The sequence below is a fragment of the Girardinichthys multiradiatus genome, chromosome 21 (genome assembly GCF_021462225.1).
Source record: "Girardinichthys multiradiatus isolate DD_20200921_A chromosome 21, DD_fGirMul_XY1, whole genome shotgun sequence".
Taxonomy (NCBI): Eukaryota; Metazoa; Chordata; class Actinopteri; order Cyprinodontiformes; family Goodeidae; genus Girardinichthys; species Girardinichthys multiradiatus.
Genome location: NC_061813.1, coordinates 16655994 through 16675203, shown reverse-complemented (window position 1 = coordinate 16675203; position 19210 = coordinate 16655994). Strand labels below are relative to the sequence as shown.

Here is a 19210-nt window from a genome sequence, read left to right as displayed (position 1 = left end):
ATTCCACTTCACGATTGTGTCCCACTTGTTGTTGATTCTTCACAAAAAATTTGAATTTTATATCTTTATGTTTGAAGCCTGAAATGTGGGAAGATGTTGACCTGTTCAAGGGGGTCGAGTACTTTCGCAAGACACTGTATTTAGGTTGCATACTTGTGCTGAAATGTAAAAAATTAAAATGTAAAATAAAATTTAAAAACTGAATTTACTACATCAGAATGTCAGGGGAATTGGATTTTAAAAGCATTTTGATTATGAAATCAGAACCTTTTCAAATAAATTAAGTCAAACAGAGGTTTTCAGCACATATTAAAATATTTTCAAAGCTAAAAAGTTGCACTAAAAATCAAAGTCAGAAACATTTTCTTACCAAGTAGACGTGAAGACAAAATTCAACTCAAATGAGTTAATCTGTGAATTTCTGTCGACCAGCAGATCAAATAACCATCTTCTCTCTTAAAACACCAGTCATGTTAAACTAGTCTGTTGCAATCATCCTTCCTTCTTCTATGAAAGAGGATGTCAGAGCATCTTCTGCTAATCAAAGTTTGACTGATTTCTTGTCAAGTTATCATACAGTTTTTCATGCACTGTCTGCTCAAAGATAGCCAGAATAATCGTGCAGTTTGCACAGGAAGTTTGTCTTCATTGGTAACCTCAGCATACCTTGTGAGTCCAGCTTTAGTTTGGATGCACATTTCAAGTCTATGTTTGATTCCTCTTTTTATCATCTGAGAAAAATTGGCAAACTAAGCTCCATTCTGTCCTGTCCTGAACTGGAAATAATTGCCCATGGTTTTGTTTCTTTATTTTCTGGTTATTGAAATGCACGTTACACATATCTTAGAAAAACCTACCTATAACAGTTGTAAGTTGTTCAGCCTACAGATTTCCAGATTTTTGTAAAATCATCAAAGTTTTCACTTGTGACTCCAATCTTGATGCAACTACAATTGATTATGGTTTATTTCAGTGCAATTTATCAATCCTTTATTAACCTGGAGAGCTCTCCATGGCCAGGCACCAGGTTATATCAGAGGACTTCTTCATCCATGCGTCCCTGGCAGGTCCCTGAGATCCTGCAGGGCCTGTTGATGGTGTCCCATACTTAGAAACATAAAGTGTAAGAGCCTTTTGAAGAATGTATCACCCAGCTCCTGGATCTCTTTGTTTGGACTCAAGGTCGTTGGTCTCTTTGGTTTATTTTAAATGCTAGTTGAAATCATATCCTTTAAATCTACTTTTCATTCATTTCTATTGTTTTTGAAGGACTGGCTATTGGGTCGTTGTATCAGTTTTTGTGTTGTCTTCTGAAGCACTTTTTGCATTGATATCTGTATATCAGGCAAAGTTGTACTTTGTTACTTAAAGGATCCAAAAGTTTCTGCACATTGCAGAAGTTGTTTTCAGAGCTCAAGAGCATAGAAACTAAATGCTGCCTTCCCTTGTTTAATAACTTCCTCTGTTTACTTCAAATGCACATGAAGCCATTTTGGTGTTATGCTCAGATGTACAAATATAAAGCTGTACATTGGTTCACACTTCTGTTGTGAGACATTATACACACTGCAGACTGTGAACATATTGAGATTTCAGTCTATTAGCAGCAGGCAGGCGTGTTTCTAATTCCTGCATATGAGCTAAACTTCCTCTGGCAGGGTTCAGAAGCTCAATAGTTCTACAAGAAGACATTCATTGTGAAATACTGTTCATATCTATGTGAAATACAGCAACAAAAATGATGAAATGTTAGATGTAATATAATGTGTTGAACATAGTTTTAGGGTAAAATTCATTTAAAAAGTCTGTAGATTTGTTCCAGTCAATCAGAATTGATCAATTGGAGGGTTGGTGGGATTGTCTGATACCGAGAGTATCAGACTGCTAGAGTGGTTCAGATCTTCATTGACAGACAGGAGCTACTTTGATTCACTTTGTAATTCTAAACCTGGTAAACAAAAATAAATTGTGGGGTTTCTCAAGGAACCATTCTCAGGCCACTTTTATTTAGCATCAGCATTTAGTTGAGATTACAGAGTACTGCAGACATGACCACAGCTCACTACATTCATTGAGTCACTTTGTCAATAATAGCAATGATTTGATGGGTTAGAATTTCCTCCAGCTTAATGCAGATGCTGCAGAAGTCATTGTTTTCTCAGCTTGACTCACTAGTGCTAAACATCATAGATCAACCAAGGAACTTTGGTATCAGTTTGTAATCATACCTGAATTTTAACAACTACAGAAAGTCTGTTACTAAAGCAGCTTACTATCATTGAAATGCCTTTTTATAGTTTGCCATGGAAACAGGGCACAAGAAAACTGGTGTATGCTTCTGTTTTAAGTAGGTTTCATTATTGCACTGGTGTCATTACTAACCTCTGTAAAAATTATTTAAAAAACAATTTAGTGGCTGATGCTGCTGAAGAGCATTTACCAACGGCAGAAAAATTCATCATTATAGTAATTGTCTGTATGTAAAGGGATTTATTGCTATTTGTCTTGTTGTAAAATGGGAGTTTTACTCTCTTTCCTCCCTGTCCACCACCGGGTCCGTTTCTCTCCAGTTCCGAGACCCAACCAGTAAAACCAGCAAAGTATTTACCTTGTGAAATAATGAGAAATGGTTAATTATAAAATCAAGATTTAATGCCAAAATGATCAGTGTACAGAGTATACAACTGAACAGATACAGAGTGACGTTCACCTTCGGTACCGGGCCCCCCTCAGCCCATCTTAGGGATGAACCGAGAGGAGCCAAGAATGGATCATGAGTCCTGCTTTTATCTATGCCTGTTCTTAACCCTCCTAAAGGATGTCATCCTCTTGTATCAGTTTATCTTTGACTATGTGTTGAATCTGATGTGAAATCAACAGTTATGTTGTGTAAGATGTAGCAGTGAGCGGTGCGGCAGATAAGCAACAAGGGCAGAGATATTTAATTAGGGCAGTAAAGAGATGATTAGAAAAGGCCACAGAATCATGCATCCTTAACAATCCCCCTGTTGAGGTGGGAAAAACCCACCTCACATCAATCACTGTGTCTATTACATATGGACCTAAACTAGAATATGGGAGTCAGTTCCTTCCGGCCGTCATGTAACTCCGTCCCCCAAACGGAGTGCCATTTCTCTGGTAACTGCCTGCAGCCCTCAGTCTGTGGACCCCCTCTGTTTCCCATAGAACAGACCTGTGCTGATGTGTGTCTGAAATTTAAATGATTAAAAATCACAAATAGATAATAATTCCCTGTTAAAAAATTAAAAACAACTAAAATAACAGAAACCAAGAAGCACAGCGGAAATGAGCAGCACAATGTGTGTCAGTATAATGTAGACCTTGAATCGTAGACCTGTTCAAATATCTATTGCAGTCGTCTGGTCCGGTCCCCTCCAGGCCGCAGGAAAGGGTTGTTCATCCTCCTGGTGTGGCATCCTTGGCTCCCCATTCCTGGTTGGTCTTGGGCAAGGCCTGGTGTTGCATCCTCGGTCTATGGCTGTGATTTGATTTTGCTCCCAGTTTCAGCCTGGCTCTGAACAAAGGGTTTCGTCCTCCTCCTCATAGCACAGTATCATACTTTCTCACTTTGGTTTGGTTCCATGAGATCCACATCATCACTTGTGCTCAAATATTCAGTGGACAACATCAGTGTGCTCTGGCACCACATCCTTTGATATTCTCGTAATCTCAAACCTCTGGTATCACTGGAACCAATCACACGATCAATACACCTGAGGATGAGAGCTTGAATACACGTTGCACAACAGTCAATGAAGTGAATATACTCACCAGTAGGTTTCCCCACTTTCCAGACGACGTCTCAAACATTTTTGTGAATTGTTCATCGATTCCTGAGTGTAATTTTAATTCAATGGATAGTGATTCCAATCCTTTTAGGGCCTTCGTTAGAGATCCATCAGGTGGTGTAATTGTTGGGAATAAAATAACAACAAACCTCTCCACAAACATCACACAACCATTCTTCTTTTTCTAGGATCATATCCAAAGCTATTCTATTTTGACAAGAAATAATTTCAACATCCTGTTTACACAGCCTTCAGCTGTCTCTCCTGTTTTGCCGTGGTGTCATTTAAAAGATTAGAATCGGTTCTAACAAGAAGCAGTTTGTATTCTAGCAGACATATAAAATTCAAAAACACATTATCTGAAAGGTTCCCCCGGACGAAGTGGGCCAATCAGTGTCAGGGCATCCTGGAGGGAGAGGGAAACCAGGGCACATCGTTCCTGTCCAGTCAATAGCAATTATTATTAATTATTAAAGCAATTGTTCCCCATAAATCAGTTCTGTTCAGTAGCAGGTAAAAGTTCAAGGCCTTGTATCAAGTTAATTTACAATCTAAGTTGTAAACAACATCATCTATAAATACATAACTCAGAAGCACACAGGAAGTTATAATTTCTATTCATGAAGTTGATTAAATAGTTGAACACTCATTCAACCCTTCATGCAATTTATTCCACGATTTCCCACATTCACAGAAGCAAACATTTGTTTGTTGATTATTCACACAGTTTTACTTTAGAAATCCTTCTCCCCTCTGTGATTTTTGATTTTGTGAAATTTACCAGGACATACTCCTTCAAGCTTTAACCCAACAAATAGAATTTTTATTGTTTATTTCTTTATCACGTTCGCTCTGTTGAAGTAACCCAGCCCCCTCAAAACTTTATGAAACAGGTTCCACATAATTGTATTTTGTTAGTTGAAAGCAAAGAGATGAGTTAATCTTACCTTTTGACGTTATGGTTACTGGAATAAATTAATTTAGTTTCACAAGCACATTTATGATGTATTAGCTGGAAATGAAATGTTAAGTCAAAAGATATCCCATCGAACCTATTCGTATGTTCTTCTTCAGGTGCTTTCTGATTTCTCTGAAGTTTCCTTCAGAGGACGTCTCTCCCTTCCTGCTATATGATCTTCTTTCCTTAGTTTTGCCCTCATCCAGAGCTCCATGTGTTTCTCCTGTTGGTTCTTTGGTTAGAGCCTCCTGTGTGTTATGAGACAAAAACTTCACAGCAGATTGAAATCTTTGAGCATAGTGTGTCAGTTGCTCTCTCTCTGAATCCAGACTGGGTTCACACCCCGACTGAAGAGAGGAGGTGAAAGGTCAGGGTATGGTTCTTCCTGTTAGCAGCTGATTGGGAGTTAAACCCATGAGCTCAGTGGGTGATAATCTTATATAAAACATCACCAAGGGCAGCGCATTCAGCCACTTCATTTTTGTATCAGTACAAGCTTTGGCCAATTGTTTTTTGATTGTGTGATTATCTCTCTCAGCAGACCTGGTGAACGTGTCAAGCACATCTCTACATCCTTTCACTCTGTTGTCAGAACCTATAAAATTAATAACAGTTTCCTTTATGGCTTGTTGGGAACAGGAAATGCTCCAATACCTGTTTTCATTAGAATCGTATATGTAGATAATGTAAAAGTCATTTTTTCACCTTTAACCCAAAAATCATATTTATATTGTAACCCAATTAGTTGCTAATTTATTGTCCGTTAACTAGTAGCCAAAGTTGAATATGTTCAAACCGTTATTTTCCATAATAATATTTGAAATCATCTCCAGAACAAAGTATTTATTTCATTTATCATAAAGGTGTCCAGTGTTTTGGACAACCTACTTTTCAAGCATGTTGATAATTTGATTATATCTACCTAAATTAGACCTTTAGGGTCCATCGCCGTAACCTCTACCCCCAATACTAGATAAAAGTAATTTGCATATTCTGGTACACCCTTGATCACAATAACCAGTTATTTTTCCCCAATATATCCATTTTGTAGGTGTTGTTTGTCCAGTATATCCATATAGATCAATTCACCAATTAATTCAACCAATCAATCACCCTGAGGTTAACCGATCCCCGCTCCTCAGGCCGAATCTGCTATCTTATTCAAACCTTTCTTTGTTAAATCACTGATAAGTTTTTCTATCTCATGCATGACTTCTCTATTTCTGACGTCTTTTTACCTCTTCACCTTTTTCACCATTTTCCACAACAATATAAACTAAGTGAATGTCACTCCGTACTTAAATTTGGATCAGTGGAAGTCCAGAAAAAGTGACGTGAGAGCCGAGCCTTGCAGCAAAAGCGTCTGTCTACCAGGTATTTCTGCCTACCTGATGAGATGACCGCGGTCTGTACTGAAGGCTCGGTCCTCCCCGCTGCCGCCGTCTGGGTTCTCCTTGCAGGGTTGGTCTCGTTTGGAACCTGGAGAGTCGGACGAGCCCCTACTGTTGTAAAATGGGAGTTTTACTCTCTTTCCTCCCTGTCCACCACCGGGTCCGTTTCTCTCCAGTTCCGAGAGCCAACCAGTAAAACCAGCAAAGTATTTACCTTGTGAAATAATGAGAAATGGTTAATTATAAAATCAAGATTTAATACCAAAATGATCAGTGTACAGAGTATACAACTGAACAGATACAGAGTGACGTTCACCTTCGGTACCGGGCCCCCCTCAGCCCATCTGAGGGATGAACCGAGAGGAGCCAAGAATGGATCATGAGTCCTGCTTTTATCTATGCCTGTTCTTAACCCTCCTAAAGGATGTCATCCTCTTGTATCAGTTTATCTTTGACTATGTGTTGAATCTGATGTGAAATCAACAGTTATGTTGTGTAAGATGTAGCAGTGAGCGGTGCGGCAGATAAGCAACAAGGGCAGAGATATTTAATTAGGGCAGCAAAGAGATGATTAGAAAAGGCCACAGAATCATATATCCTTAACAGTCTATTAAGCACTTAATGGTTTTTCGACCGACACACATTTGAATTGTTTCTCAAATATGACCTGTGTAGACCCCTCAGGTACTCACAGACCCGCTTACTCAGTATTCCCGGGAGCAGAAGTAAACAAGGCAAGGAAACATTTAGTTTCTATGCGTCTCAGCTCTGGAACGAACTCCCTGAAAACCTGAGATGTGCAGAAACTGTTGGTTCCATTGAATCAGGATTGAAATCATTGTTGTTTACTGCAGCTTTAGATCAAAATGTCACTAATGAACTGTGTGGCCGATCACTGATGAGTGACTGAAGCTTGAGATAAAATTTCCATTTCTCCATTTGTTTGTTTTTATGCAATGCTTTTTTACATGAGATTATTTTTTGTTATATTGATGTTCTTATTTTCGGTGTACAGCACTTGTGATTGCTTTGTGTCTGTGTCCCTAGGCCTTAACAGCTGGATTGGTTGTTCGGTGTGCCTGCCCTGTGTGTTTCTCGTTTGTGCAGATGTTGGTGATCTGGCACAGGATCTATAAAGCACTGTCTTTCTAGCTCTCAAAGAGGTATGGCTCACTCAATGGGTGGCTCGCTCTTTCTTCACGCCTCTCTGATGGACATGATGCTGCTTTGTCTCTGCTGGGCTTTATTCTCATCTCTTCATGCCCATTTGAGTTTGTCTTTTGTGTTTGCATTACACAAGTTACTCTTAGTTTGTATTGATCTTTGCTTTGATTAAATACTACGTTATGCACATTTACTTGTGGCATTGTCTCCCATTTTGTTGCGATTTGGAGCCAGTTGTAACAACGTGATTGCTGCTTTATGAATAAAATTGCCTCGCATTGCCTTAAAAGGGTCCAAACTAACTGAAGGTTCTGTGACACATAACACTGTTATCACTCAAAAAAATGTACTTGTTGAGTGAACATAAAAACATTATGGAAAGTATTTCCACCCAGTAATAATACGCTTATTTAGCAAGAAATTGTTTTAAGTGACATAAATGTAAATATGCTGGTTCAACATAAGATGTTGGTGTTACTGTTACTTAATTAGAAGAGGTAAATCCCACATTATTGTTAATGGTTAGTTCAACATATTCACCCATGTTTGATTTAAGTGTGGATGACCATATTTAATGGGGTAGGTACAACTATATTTTAAAATGATACAAAACAACTAATTAATTGAGCTGATCAGACAAGACTTATGTGTGTTTGACAATCGCAAATACTTTAGTTGAGAGTCCTTTCATTCATATGAAAATCAATAGTAATCCTAGTTTATGACAGTTGATATCAAGTTAGGAAAAAAACACCTAAAAGCAAACAGGATTTCTTGAGATTGAACTTTATTGCCCATCAAGAGGCAAACATAGAAAAACATCTGACTATACAAAAAATGTAAATACATTAAAACTAAAAGTGCATTCTTGTGCATCAATGAATTTGAAATAAATAAATGAATAATAAAATTCCAAAATGAATCTGTATACTACAGAGCCCTCTATTTAAGTTTCATCTGATTTTGAATTAAAAATGAAGTAGAATTTTTACCAGTAAATATTAATGCATTGAAATTGTGTACCCGAATTTCTTTTACCCTGAATTTACTGCTCAAATCTTCAATAGCAATGTTTCACCATTTTCATGTTCAGGATCAAAATTTCATGTTTCAAAAATTTCTAATAAAAAAATTCTAAGCAATCAAATTCAACCGGCAAAATTCAGTGTCGAAATATGCAGTCTGAAATTCAATTTAAAACAGCTAAGATCCCAGGGAAAAGCAATAGATTATAGATCAAGTTGAACCAATATCCAGCCTTTTCATCAGGGTTTCATATAAAACAGTTTTCTATAAAGTGAACAGCTGGTAACTCATCTGTTTCTGTTAGTCAGCTATCATCTCCAGCAACGCTGACAAAATTTCAGTTTGTTTTACATTAAGACAAAATGAACAGACTGGATATTGGTTTGACTTGATCTAGAATCTCCGCTGTTTTCATGAATATCAGACGTATGTTGATGCTGAATTTTGGTTGAATTTGGCATCTTGAAAATTTAGCAACTGAATTCTAAACTTTGTATTTTGACAAACTTAATTTAATTCAATGTAATTTTTTTAAACATGAAATTTTGATTTTGAATATGAAAATACTGAAAAATATGGGTGAAAACTCACTTTAATTTCAGAGTAAAAAAAGTCAGATACACTACTTTAACCCTGAACCGCCACCTTAACGAGGTGGAAGGGTTTGAGTGCTCGAATGATCCTCGAGGCTTTGTTGTCTAGGGCTTATATGCCCCTGGTAGGGTCTCCCATGGCAAACAGGCTGTAGGTGACAGGTCAGACAAAGAGCGGTTCAAGATTCCTTCATGAGGACCAGAAAATCGAGGCAAGTGACGTTCAACTTTGACCAGATTTCGGGGGATGTTGGAGACATAGAATGGACCATGTTCTCCACATCTAATGTTGATGCTGCTGCCCGTAGCTGCGGCCGTAAGGTCTGCGGTGCCTGTCGCGGCAGCAATCCCCAAACCCGGTGGTGGACACCGGCAGTAAGGAACGCTGTCAAGCTGAACGAGTCCTATCGGCTGTGGGACTCCTGAGACGGCTGACGGGTACTGTGAAGTCAAGCGTGCAGCGGTCCGGGCTGTGGCAAAAACTCGGGTGGTGGAAGGAGTACTTCGATGATCTCCTCAATCCTGCCATTAGGCATTCCCTGGTGGAAGCAGAGGCTGGGGACTTGGGGTTGGACTCTTTCATCACCCAGGCGGAAGTCACAGAGGTGGTTAAAAAGCTCCACGGTGGCAGGGCTTCGGGGGTGGATGAGATCCGCCCGGGGTACAAAAAGTCTCTAGATGTTGTGGGGCTGTCATGGTTGACATGCCTCTTCAACATTAGGTGGCGGTCGGGGACAGTGCTTCTGGACTGGCAGACTGGGGTGGTGATCCGCCTTCATAAGAAGGTTGACCAGAGAGTCAACTACAGGGGGATCACAATCCTCAGCCACCCTAGTCATGGGAGTTTGCCCAACCGGTCCACATGTGTTTTGTGGACCTGGAGAAAGCATTCAACTGTGTTCCCCATGATGCCCTGTGAGGGGTGCTCCAGGAGTATGGAGTCGGGGGCCCTTTATTAGGGGACATCTGGTCTCTGTACAAGCGGAGCAGGAGTTTGGTTCGCATTGCCGGCACTAAGTCGGACCTGCTCCCGGAGCATGTTGGACTCCGGCCCTTTGTCACCAGTCCTGTTCATAACTTTTATGGACAGGATTTCTAGACGCAGCCAAGGGTTGGAGGGAGTCTGGTTTGGGGACCAGAGGATTTCGTCTCTTCTTTTTGCAGATGACGTGGTCCTGCTGGCCCCCTCTAGCCAAGACCTACAGCATGTGCTGAGTTGGTTTGCAGCCGAGTGTGAAGCGGCTGGGATGAAGATCAGCTCCTCCAAGTCTGATGCCATGGTTCTCGACTGGAAAAGGGTGGCTTGTCCTCTTCAGGTTGGAGCGGAGTTCCTGCCTCCAGTGGAGGAGTTTAAGTATCTCAGGGTCTTGTTCACAAGTGAGGGACTAATGGAGCAGGAGATCGACAGACGGATTGTTGCGGCTGCCGCAGTGATGGTGACACTGTGCCAGTCCATTGTGGTGAAGAGAGAGCTGAGCCGAAAAGCCTAACTCTCGATTTACCGGTCGGTCTACGTTCCTACCCTCACCTATGGCCATGAACTTTGGGTCATGACTGAAAGAACGAGATCCCGGATACAAGCGGCTGAAATGAACTTCCTCCGTAGGGTGGCCGGGCTCAGAGTAGAGCCGCTGCTCCTCCACATCGAGAGGAGCCAGTTGAGGTGGCTCGGGCATCTATACCGGATGCCTCCTGGACGCCTTCTTCGGGAGGTGTTCCAGGCGCGTCCCACCGGGAGGAGGCCCAGGGGATGGCCCAGGACACGTTGGAGGGACTAAGTCCCTTGGCTGACCTGGGAACGCCTTGGGCTCTCCCCGGAGGAGTTGGAGGAGGTGTCTGGGGAGAGGGACGTCTGGGTGTCTCTGCTGAGTCTGCTGCCCCCGCGACCCGGTCCCGGAAGAAGCAGAAGCCGACGAGTACGAGTATTTTGATGCTATAATATGCAATGCTAAAATACAGTCTCATTTTAAAATTTTAAATCAGATGAAACGGATTTACCTATTATCATCTTTGCTTTTGTATGGAAAAATAGTCTGAAATACCCATACACATGACTTTCAAATTCAAACAAGGCAACAATTTGAAGCACTGTTAACACAGAAATAGATCAACAAGGAACAGAAAGCTTCTCCACATTTTTGCAACAATTGGGAGCATTGAAACATAAAAACAGACTGTCATTTTTAAAAACTAATATTGACTGAACGGCTCCCCAACATGACTCCGGGATACTTTCATTGTTGAAGACAAGTTACCCTGCAAAATATTAACACGTAAGTAGGGTTTTCAGCACCTGCAGTTTCTTAGAGAACCTCTGTCCATCAACCCTCATGATGAATTTCTGCAGAGCTTTGAAAGTGTATTTCCACTCTGGGGGGTAGCTGAGATTGAGTGCATAAACTAAAGCAAACAGCATTGCAACTGCTCCATTACCCAGCTCAATGAGGACTTGTACCCCCTCCACACCCACATCCTCTGGACCATCGTCACGTTCTGCACCTTCTCTGCGAATCACAAATACTCTGAAGACAGTCTCCATTTCAGCTTGACCGTTGTCAACATCAGAGCCCTGAAAAAAGTAAATCAGAATCAGCTTTATTGCCAAGTTCGTACATACAAACAAGGAATTTGACTCCGGTACACTTTGCTCTTTGGTTTTGTTTTTGCATTACAGAATATACATATTTACAATTTACAATATACACATATATAATAAGAAGGTGCATTTGCAACATCTGTATGCTGTTGTTTTGTACTCTATTCAATGTTCAACAGAGAAACAGCCTGGGGGAAGAAACTGTCTCTGTAGCGGCAGCCTGAAGGTAAAGCTCTGAACAGTTTATAAAAACATAAATATCATATATTAAACAATGGATTTTTTTTTTTTGCTTCAAGGGACAAATGACTAATGCAAAACATCTATTTAATTAACATAATGTGTACCTATAATTACATTTTCTTTTGTAAGATGTAAATATAAGGAAAATTATACATTTAAATGTATAAATTACATACCATGTGTTATTTCACCACTTTCTCTGGGTCTTCGTTCAGGTAGACCAACAGCGCCTGATGGAGGCACTCTCTTTTCACATCAATGTTGTCAGTCTGAGTATGTGGGCCGCAAAAAGTACGCCAGGAAACAAAAACATGAGGAAAACCGTTTTAACCAACAGGGAGATTAAATGTTACACACTTAATGCCACATTAAACAAAGGAAACATTTTTTTTCCAAATGTAACCTATTTCATCTTTATCAATCAATTTTATGATATATGAATTTGCAATATTGTATTGCAAATTTGCTTATATGCAGGTTGTATGCCAAGTTTCAAACTGCTGCTAAAGCAAGCTGTAACCTGTGTGTGTGTTCAACAAGTAAAATCAAAAATGTACCTGTCCAACAATTCCTGGGAGGTTTTTTTTTGTAAGCAGTGTTGGGCAAGTTACTTAAAAAAATATAGTGAGCCAAGCTACTCGTTACTCTATCGAGAGAGCACAAGAATAGTGAACCACTAATCACAGCAGATATTTAAGTGGTGGTGGAACATGGTTGATTTAAACTTTTCACACTTCTTAAAACACAGTCTTATCATTTGAGTCACACATGTCTCACGCTAGATATATGAAGGAGGGGTAGTGGAAACCCTCTCCAAATCTGGTAGAGTATGGTACTGGCAGTGGAAAGTCACTAAGTGGCACACAGCCTAGATTGCTAACAGAATAAGTTATTTGACTTTACTACCAAAACTTAGAATTATAATCAAATCATTTTTCATACAGTGACAAAGTTCCCCCTCTTTCCAAATTGTCTTACTTCTCCCCATCACATTTCCTCTTAAAATGTCAACTTTACAGTGATGCATTTGGCAGTTTGTCCACTTTGTTTTACCTGGATCAGGGGCATCAGGATGATCTTGACCTTTCTTCCCTCAGCACCACCCTTCTTGCCAAAAAACTTGAGCAGTTTTGATGATTGAGCATCCAGCTCAGGGAACTTTTGCAGCAAACCAAAAACTTTTCATGTCATCCTTACATATATTTATACACTCAGGCCTGTCACTGGCAGATGACCCCCTTTTCTGGGACACTTTTGTGAACTAATGGAAGTTGAGGTGAATGGCTCCACACACTTGGTCTTGAATTTCTGTGATGACCAGAGAGAGAGCAATCAATGACAGTAAAGGAGAGATCTATTCAGAGAGAGAGAGAGAAAGCCAAAATGTCAAGTTATTGCAGCAAATTTTACCTCCTCGTGCCATGAACTGAAAACAGCCAGTGGAAACTCAGAAAATGAATAATTACTATTAGTTTATGTCTATGTTTGTACATCTATTAATATTTGTAAGATTTACTTCTCTCACTCACTAAAATTAGTTGAGAAGATGAATTTATAAAAACAAAATGTATTGTGTAATTTAGACCAGAGATTGATCAAATGTAGGACAGAGATAGACAGAAAGAGAGTAACACACACACACACACACACACATATATATATATATATATATATATATATATAAAAGAGAGAGAGAGAGAGTGACCACTCACTAGTGGCTATATAAACAAACACTTGAAACTTTTGTTGCACTACTATAGAATTGCAAAGTGAACTGATAGATGAATCTATATTTTTTTGTCAAAAATAAAAAAGGATAATAATCAGAGATACCCTGAGTGTATGTCGTCTGGATATTTAAATAACTCTGCCTCAAATCTTAAGTCTTGCACAGACTAGGACACCCAGCCTCTCCCCTTGCAGTCACAGCATGCTCAAAGAAAAGGAGAACATCAAAATACAAGTCATTTTAGTATTTTGATCATGACTAATCATAATTAATCACACAGTAATATTGTTATTAACTAGTTACAAAAATCTAATAGTTTGACAGCCACACTAAATACACATACAAACACTATACTAACTCTGGTTAATCATAATTAATCACAAATTAATCACACATCTTTATCTGCTCCAAACATTTTAAAATTCCTATTATTAAATTAAAGTTTAAAGGTAAATTATAGATTAAACTACACGATGGATGGAGAATTATGACCACCAGTCAAAATGTATTTAAATAAACCCAATATTATCTAATTGAAAACAAAAATTAGATGTCAATAAATTAAACCATATTCCTGACTTTAAAATACAGTGAGGTTGTTTCAGAGATTCGTGGCAACAAGAAGATTCGAGTGATTCTATAATTATGGGTATATTTCCGATAATGAAGAGGAAAAAAAAAAATCACAAAGTTGTTTCGCTTGAAATTCTATGTTTCAATAGTATAAACTCATAGATTGTGCTAAATTCAATAATTGACATGCTTACGCTCTAACTGTTTTTTTAGATATTTAAATGAAAACAAACATCTACATCATTTTGTTAACCCTGTTACAGGCAAAAGTGATATGTGTGTGTTAAACCGGACTAGCTAATGCTAATACGACGCTAAGCACACGTGGAATATATCACACTACGAAAATACTCGGTGACGAAATTAATCGTTCAAAATCATAGAGCTGACAATAAAATGTTATGTGAAATTTCTGCGCAGTTATTTATTTTAGAAGTCGATGGACGGTAAATTACTTACCTTACTGCCTTCCACAACTTGTCCGCCTTGTTTTGCTCTTCCTTCTTCTGCACCTTCCCGAAGTAAAGATTGTAATAGCACTCCCTGCTCGCACACTACTGCCACCTTCTGTTCTGGAGTTGTACACGCCATTTGATATCTTACCCAAAAAGCATTAGGTTCTGTTGGCATAACTGAATTTAGTAAACCTTAACCGTAAGTTATTCCACATCATGCAAAAATAACATTACTTAATGATGTTCAACCACAAAACATGACTACATATGGCAGAAGCAACATGTTACACTTAGATTAATTTAGCACACACCCAATCTGGCTTAACCATAACGGTTTTGAAATCATGCAAATAAGTTTTAAATCAAAAGTAATTTTGACAATGTTAAATCAGTTACATGTTTTAAAAAGTCAATACAATCTTTAAAGGTACACATTTTTAAAATTTATATTCTCCATAATAAGGGTGGGGTGAGTATGAGCACATACAGCCACTACCAGGTAGTGCAGCTTTAATGTATACAGGTCCTTCTCAAAATATTAGCATATTGTGATAAAGTTCATTATTTTCCATAATGTAATGATGAAAATTTAACATTCATATATTTTTGATTCATTGCACACTAACTGAAATATTTCAGGTCTTTTATTGTCTTAATACGGATGATTGTGGCATACAGCTCATGAAAACCCAAAATTTCTATCTCACAAAATTAGCATATTTCATCCGACCACAAAAAGAAAAGTGTTTTTAATACAAAAAACTTCAACCTTCAAATAATCATGTACAGTTATGCACTCAATACTTGGTTGGGAATCCTTTTGCAGAAATGACTGCTTCAATGCGGCGTGGCATGGAGGCAATCAGCCTGTGGCACTGCTGAGGTCTTATGGAGGCCCAGGATGCTTCGATAACGGCCTTTAGCTCATCCAGAGTGTTGGGTCTTGAGTCTCTCAACGTTCTCTTCACAATATCCCACAGATTCTCTATGGGGTTCAGGTCAGGAGAGTTGGCAGGCCAATTGAGCACAGTGATACCATGGTCAGTAAACCATTTACCAGTGGTTTTGGCACTGTGAGCAGGTGCCAGGTCGTGCTGAAAAATGAAATCTTCATCTCCATAAAGCTTTTCAGCAGATGGAAGCATGAAGTGCTCCAAAATCTCCTGATAGCTAGCTGCATTGACCCTGCCCTTGATAAAACACAGTGGACCAACACCAGCAGCTGACACGGCACCCCAGACCATCACTGACTGTGGGTACTTGACACTGGACTTCTGGCATTTTGGCATTTCCTTCTCCCCAGTCTTCCTCCAGACTCTGGCACCTTGATTTCCGAATGACATGCAGAATTTGCTTTCATCCGAAAAAAAGTACTTTGAACCACTGAGCAACAGTCCAGTGCTGCTTCTCTGTAGCCCAGGTCAGGCGCTTCTGCCGCTGTTTCTGGTTCAAAAGTGGCTTGACCTGGGGAATGTGGCACCTGTAGCCCATTTCCTGCACACGCCTGTGCACGGTGGCTCTGGATGTTTCTACTCCAGACTCAGTCCACTGCTTCCGCAGGTCCCCCAAGGTCTGGAATCGGCCCTTCTCCACAATCTTTCTCAGGGTCCGGTCACCTCTTCTCGTTGTGCAGCGTTTTCTGCCACACTTTTTCCTTCCCACAGACTTCCCACTGAGGTGCCTTGATACAGCACTCTGGGAACAGCCTATTCGTTCAGAAATTTCTTTCTGTGTCTTACCCTCTTGCTTGAGGGTGTCAATAGTGGCCTTCTGGACAGCAGTCAGGTCGGCAGTCTTACCCATGATTGGGGTTTTGAGTGATGAACCAGGCTGGGAGTTTTAAAGGCCTCAGGAATCTTTTGCAGGTGTTTAGAGTTAACTCGTTGATTCAGATTATTAGGTTCATAGCTCGTTTAGAGACCCTTTTAATGAACTTTTATGGAAAATAATGAACTTTATCACAATATGCTAATATTTTGAGAAGGACCTGTAATATATGGGAGACGCAGGGACACCAGAGAAACAAAACTATAAATAAACCAAAGGGAAAATAGATCTAAAGATAAACACTAACTCACAACAGAGCCGGATTAACCATAAGGGCAACTGGGCAATTGCCCAGGGGCCCACGGCCTCTAAGGGGCCCAGGTTAGTGAGGGCACAAGCAAAATGTCTGGTTTTCTCCTGCTTGATGTTAAACTTTCCGCAGGAGCCCTTGCGCTGCATAGAGAGACGCTCCCTGTGACAGTGAGCGTGAGTTGAGACCCTCTCCTCATTGGTCAGTCCACATACATGAGGCGGGTCAAAGGTGAAGCGGATCAATGTGCACTGAGCGGGTTGTGTGACGTCAAGCGCCGCTATACAACTCAAGAAGTTCAGACATGGAGAAAAAGCTAAGTGAGAGTGTGAAACGGAAATTAAAAAAGGAGAAGGACATCAGAAACGCAGAAAATGTAAAGTATATACCGAAAATAGGTAATTTCTTCATTCACGACTGTTTTATTAAGTCAGCTTCTGTCAACGAGAACAACTCAGCTAGCCAGGACTTTTCTTCACCGCCGGCGGTAGCTTACTTTACAGCCCGGAGAACGAAGAGCCGGCAGCATCTTCAAACAGTGGCCCAGATTCTGCTGCGAGTGTGACCATTGAGGGAAGCGGTGATGGCGGGCCTCCAGTCTTACCGCCACCTGAGCCGCTCGTTGAGTCTAGTAGCAGTCCCTGCATCTCAACGCCTATACTCCCTGGTGATCCTGCACTGTGGGGGGCTATTACGGAGTGGTTCCAGGAAGAGGCGATTTACCGAGGGCCTGCAGCTTTCCAGAACTGGGTGCCAAATGTCCTGTATCAGTAAGGGAGTCCGGACTAGGTAGTAGGACACGCTCCCTGACCACCGATATGCTTCATTGCTGGCTCCAAAACAACCAAATTGTGCCAAGGGAATGTCTGCTTTACTCCCCTTCAACTGGATCAGTTTATTGCTATGCCTGCAAACTCCTGTCATCCCAATAGGATGCATTTATCAGCGGATTCTGGGATTGAAAACATCCAGAGAGGGTTAGTGATCATGAAAAGAGTGCAGAACATAAACAAAACATGCTGTCTTTATTGCAAAGGTCTAAATACGCATGCAGAGTGGACGCTTCTCTTGCCCGTCAGTGTGAGACCGAACAGCAGTACTGGAAAGAAGTCCTTAGACGTGTGGTTGCTGTTATTACATTTCTGGGAGCGAGAGGACTGCCCTTTCGAGGCGACAACGAACTGCTGGGCTCCGCACACAATGGGAACTATTTGGGGTTACTTGAACTGATCGCGGAGTTTGACCCCTTTTTAAAGGGGCACCTTACGAAGCATGGCAATAAGGGTAGAGGTAAGCCATCTTACCTGTCATCAACTGTGTGCGAATAATTTATTTCATATTGGGTGACAAAACTAAGCAAGTGATAGCAGAGGAAATCAGACATGCGAAATAGTTCTCTGTAACCGCTGATTCAACACCAGATTTAGCACACGTAGATCAGCTCACATTTGTTTTTCATTTTGTCAGTGCAGATGGCAGAGTAGGGGAAAGATTCATCGGGTTTGAGCCCATTCACAGCCACACAGGTGTAAGCCTAGCTGAATCTGTGATTGAAATGGTGCGAGACTTCGGGTTAGACTTGTCAAACTGTCGTGGCCAAAGTTATGACAATGCTAGCAACATGTCTGGCAAATACAGCGGGCTCCAGGCGCACTTGAAAAAACAAAACCTACTAATTCATTACACACCATTGTTGGAAGTATGATTATTGATTAAGTAATCTTGATCAATAATTATAATTAAAAATCATAATTTGACAAAATCAATTTCTTAACCAAAATCCTCATTTATGAATCGAGACCAGAGATGTTTCTGGTGTTGTAATTGCGGCTCAACGCCTTTGACAATTACAACCGTTAAATACTCCATAATAATTAATAACTATTACCGGAGATGTCACTGTTTAATCGACCGTTTCTGCCGAAACGTGTGGAACTTTAACCTTATCTTGACTGACGAATAACTCTTGCACAAAATAAACACAGAACGCCTTCTGTTATCATCTACGTGAATATTTATTGAATCATCTACTCAACATGCAAAGTTCTACATAAAAGGGGTAAATTATCTAACTAAGCAAAATAAAGAAAACAGCAGTGTGTGTGTATTGAATCAACCAGCAGTTATGGCAAAATTGAGAATATGACGAAGGGGTGTGGTGGTGAGTGGAGAGTGGGGGGCGCAGCTCCAACTGTAACTCAGTTATTCTGACTCGTAAAACCTCCCCCAACTCCTGAGCAGACAAAGAGTTATAAAACTTTTGGCGGCAGCTAGCCAGCAGTGAGGTTGGAGACAAAGAAAAATGGGGAATTTCACCATGAGGTTATTTCAGCAGTCCAGTCTCACAGCGCACCTGCGCTGACTCTCAGGTGGTAAAACACGCACAGAGCTGGGAGCGCAGCAGCTTCAGACATCAGCACAGCACATCAAAGTTTCAATAAGCAAGGTTACATGCAGATATCATTCAGAACGCATTAGATTCTAACTAGCGATTCTCATCGCACTACAACCTCTGACCCTGCCCAGGCCTTCTAATAAAGAAATAAAAATAAAGGATGGGTTTTACTTGTGGTTGTCTTCCTTCGAGTGAGGAAAG

General features: G+C 40.4%; 1 protein-coding gene and 1 long non-coding RNA gene across 6 annotated transcripts in view; both read right to left on the bottom strand.

Moving 5' to 3' along the window:
• Nucleotides 1–489, bottom strand: part of LOC124857667 (sialic acid-binding Ig-like lectin 14) — a 58288-nt gene extending 57799 nt beyond the window's left edge. Inside the window, exon 1 of one of the 2 annotated variants that reach the window (XM_047349031.1) lies at nt 371–489. The gene's annotated coding sequence lies outside the window, so the exon portion shown is untranslated. The remainder of the gene's footprint in view (nt 1–370) is intronic. The other variant, XM_047349033.1, reaches the window with a different exon arrangement.
• A 10255-nt stretch (nt 490–10744) lies between these two features.
• On the bottom strand, nt 10745–14646 carry LOC124858120. Of its 4 annotated transcripts, XR_007035756.1 has the most exons (5): nt 14542–14577; nt 13614–13713; nt 12834–13088; nt 11957–12049; nt 10745–11510 (listed from the first exon to the last, which is right to left on the bottom strand). It is a non-coding gene; the product is annotated as an uncharacterized LOC124858120 (long non-coding RNA). The 4 variants fall into 4 exon arrangements; XR_007035755.1 differs by lacking the exon at nt 13614–13713 and having other exon boundaries at nt 14542–14646; XR_007035754.1 differs by lacking the exon at nt 13614–13713 and having other exon boundaries at nt 12834–13134; nt 14542–14583.
• Between the last annotated feature and the right edge of the window lie 4564 nt (nt 14647–19210).